This window comes from Cynara cardunculus (assembly GCF_001531365.2).
Source record: "Cynara cardunculus var. scolymus isolate 2C chromosome LG 1, CcrdV1, whole genome shotgun sequence".
Taxonomy (NCBI): domain Eukaryota; kingdom Viridiplantae; phylum Streptophyta; class Magnoliopsida; order Asterales; family Asteraceae; genus Cynara; species Cynara cardunculus.
Window position 1 is genome coordinate 37,647,412 of NC_037528.1, and position 3,898 is coordinate 37,651,309.

Sequence of the window (3,898 nt, forward strand, 5' to 3'; positions counted from 1 at the left end):
GACTTGTCCGGTTTAAGAATAAATCGCTCAAGGTTCAAACGATTAAAGAATAAATCGCTCAAGGAAGAATACTAAATCGCTCAAGAGAAAGATTAAATCACTCATGAAATGAACGATTTAAGGACTTGAAAGAATAAAAGAGTCAAGTGATTTAAGAATCCGGTCAAATCAAACAAGCGATTTACTAATCCGCTCAATCACTTGTAAAGTATATCTAACCTTATCCGGATAAGAGTTTATCATATATCATTTTGTTCGGATTAGTCTAAATCGGATAAGTGTTGTCTGGATTTGTATTAAATCGGACAAGTGTTGTCCGGATTAGACTAAATCGACCAAACACTTATATTTCTAACCACTACATCTTTCAAAAATTAGATAATACTCAAAATACCTGTAAGAAAAATATAAACTGTTAATTCAATACAGATAAATTCACTCCCCCTTAAAATATGATCAGATATTCAAAAACATATAAAATTTCACACTCCCCCTCAAATATAGATTCCCACGATCAAGAAATTTAAAATCAGATAGAAAAATTGAAACACTAACTTGTATTTATGAAATACAGATATTTGACTAAATGAATTTGAATTAAATACAATTCAATGAGTTGAACTGTTTTTAATAAAAATTCAAATTTTTAAATTTAACATACCTAACTTAGATACAAGAAAGTTGAAGCGTTTTTCATCTAAGACTTTCGTAAATAAGTCAGCAAATTGAAATTATGTATTTACAAAATACAGTTCAGTGGATTCTTTTTCTACATGATCTTTAATAAAATGATACCGGATATCTATATGCTTGTTTTAGTGTATTGAACAGGATTACATGAAATTGCAATAGCACTTTTGGAATGATAGTAAATTAGAATTTTATTAAAATAGAACCCGTAGTCTCTGAGCTGTGTCTGCATCCATAGCACTTGAGAACAGCAGCTTGCAGCAGCTACATATTCTGCTTCGGCARTGGAAATGGAAACRCARTTCTGTTTCTTTGATGCCCAKCTRACTAACTTGTCTYCCAAAAACTGTAGATGTCCTGTTGTACTTTTCCTGTCCAACATACAGCCTGCATAGTCTGCATCTGAATAAGCTGTCAGTTCAAAACTAGTATCCTTGGGATACCAGAGTCCAATATTAGCAGTCCCTTTAAGATATCGGAAAATGCGCTTAACGACATTAAGATGGGACTCCTTTGGATTAGACTGATATTTGGCACAAAGATGTGTTGAAAACATTATATCAGGTCTACAAGACGTCAAATACATCAAAGAACCTATCATGCCTCGATATGTTTTCTGATCAACAGCTTTTCCAGAAGGATCAGCATGAATTTTCGTTCCATGAGCCATAGGTGTTTTGATAGATGAACAGTTGTCCATATTAAATTTCTTCAGAATATCTAAAATATATTTTGTTTGACAAATAAAGATAACCGAAGATAATTGTTTTACTTGAAGACCTAAAAAGAAGTTCATCTCACCCATCATACTCATTTTAAAACGGRAAACCATCAAGGCAGAAAAGTTTTACAGTATTTGGGGTTTGTGGATCCAAATATTATGTCGTCTACATAAATGTGTATCAAAATAATATCAGACTTCTCCTTTTTAATTAAGAGGTTTGTGTCAATATTAACTTTCGAGAAGCCAGACTTTACCAGAAACTTTGATAAGATGTCATACCAGGCTCTTGGAGCTTGTTTAAGGCCGTAAAGAGCTCGATCAAGGATGTAGACATGATTCGGCTTTGACTGATCAACAAAACCCTYCGGTTGTGAGACATAGACTTCCTCTTTGAGAAGTCCATACAAAAATGTTGTCTTGACGTCCATCTGGTACACCGTGAAGCTCTTGTGTGTCGCGTACGCCAAAAACATTCGTATTGCTTCAATCCTTGCAACCGGGATAAAGTTTCGTCGTAGTCAACGTCTTCTTGTTGATTATATCCTTTAGCAACAAGTCGGGACTTATTTTTGACCACAACACCATCTTCGTCCTTTTTATTTTTGAATACCCATTTAGTACCGATAATCGTCTTGTTGTTGGGACGAGGTACCAATCTCCAGACTTTCAGTGCTTCGAACTGGTTCAATTCTTCCTGCATTGCTAATATCCAATCTGGATCAGCTAAGGCTTCGGAAACCTTAGTCGGCTCAATAGTACTCAAGAACGTGGAATAAAGACACTCATTAGCCGTCGCAGACCGTATACGAATAGGTGCTGATGGATCACCAATTACTTGATGTATTGGGTGATTTCGGGTCCACTTCTTACTATGAGGTAGGGGATTATAGGAGCTTTGGTCTGAATTTTGATCAGTGTAGGTATTTGGGGAGTTTAAAGGACTGGTTCAGGTGAAGGTTCAATATTAGGAACTTGAATAGGTTGAATATCTGGTTGAGATGAATTATTATCCTCTTGTTCAACTGATACCTCTTGCACTCTAGAATTTTCACCCTCTTCACACTGAAAGGAATTATTCGGATCTTCCATCTCTATTTCTTCGTTCACTACTTCCGTTTCCTCTTCTGTTTCAGTTACTGGCACATTGGGAGATGGACCAGATAACTGTTGTTCACTTGATTTTTCCCTGGACAAAACATTAGACTGATTAGATTTAATTTCAAAATATTCTTCATAGAAATTCTCAAATAAAGAATCTAAATCAGCTTTATCAGAATTACAAGACTCAGGTTGATTAGCTTTCCGTGAGGTGTTAATTACCAGCAATTGCTTTTGGCGTAGTGGTAAGCGCTTGGATCCTAACATGGTATCAGAGCAGGTCATGGGTTCGAATCCCATGGTGTGCATAATGATGCGAAAGGCATGTTGTGCAGCCATTGACTTCTAGCGAAGATCTTGTTAGTGCTGGCAGATGCTGGGGGGGGATTGTTGGGTCATGGACCAGCATCTTCCTAAATCGAAACGTGGCGCTGGCTGCTACGCCATAAGGAAATAAGTTGCGCCTTCTCCACCAGCAATTGCTTTTGGCGTAGTGGTAAGCGCTTGGATCCTAACAATATATATATATATGTAATACTAGTTGTGTACCCGCGCAATACGGAGGGAGCCGTGAATTTTAACGATTTTGAAGTTTTACTGGTTTTATTATAGAAGATTTAACGTTGATATAAGTTACACTTGGTCTTTACATATTAATACAATTTGAATAAATAAGAGTTATGATTCCAATTACAATCTATTGATGAAAAATATTGTATGACAATTTAAAATCCAATATATTTATAACGACTCCACAAATGTGTTCGATTTACACCAAAAGCAAAGAATCAAGAGATCAAGAGCGAGACCGAGAGTTCTAGAGCAATCGAATGGAAAATGAATGAGAGAACTTTTAATAACTCATGGTGAATATCAGTTTGGGGGAAAAGACATAGAGGTATGAGAGGGTAAAAACATGAGTGAAAGGTATCAAAAGTATCTTGGGAACATGAAAAGAAAAAGTAATAATGTACATGGGTAACTTGTATTATATGTTATTTTAATTGTATATTAAAAGATTTTAAGATTGAATGCATAAAATAGTAGTACTTAATGTATTATGAGTTGTTTTTAAGACTTTGTGTTTAAATGTATAGTACTTTATGCATTAAAAATTGTTTTTAAGATTTTTGATAAATCTGGTTTATAAGGTAGTATAGATATTAAATTTGTTAAAGAAAATGTAAAATAATTAGGATTACACCAAAAATGATATGTATCACAGCTTTCTTTTTCGAAAAGAGGACAACACCTCTAACAAAAATAAACGGACAAAAGGTACACTTAATTAACGTGAGACTTCCACCCGAAAGCAAAATCACCTGGGGTATTGAGACAAGCCCCAATATCCAGATGACGAGCACTAATCAAACACATGGTTGGAGC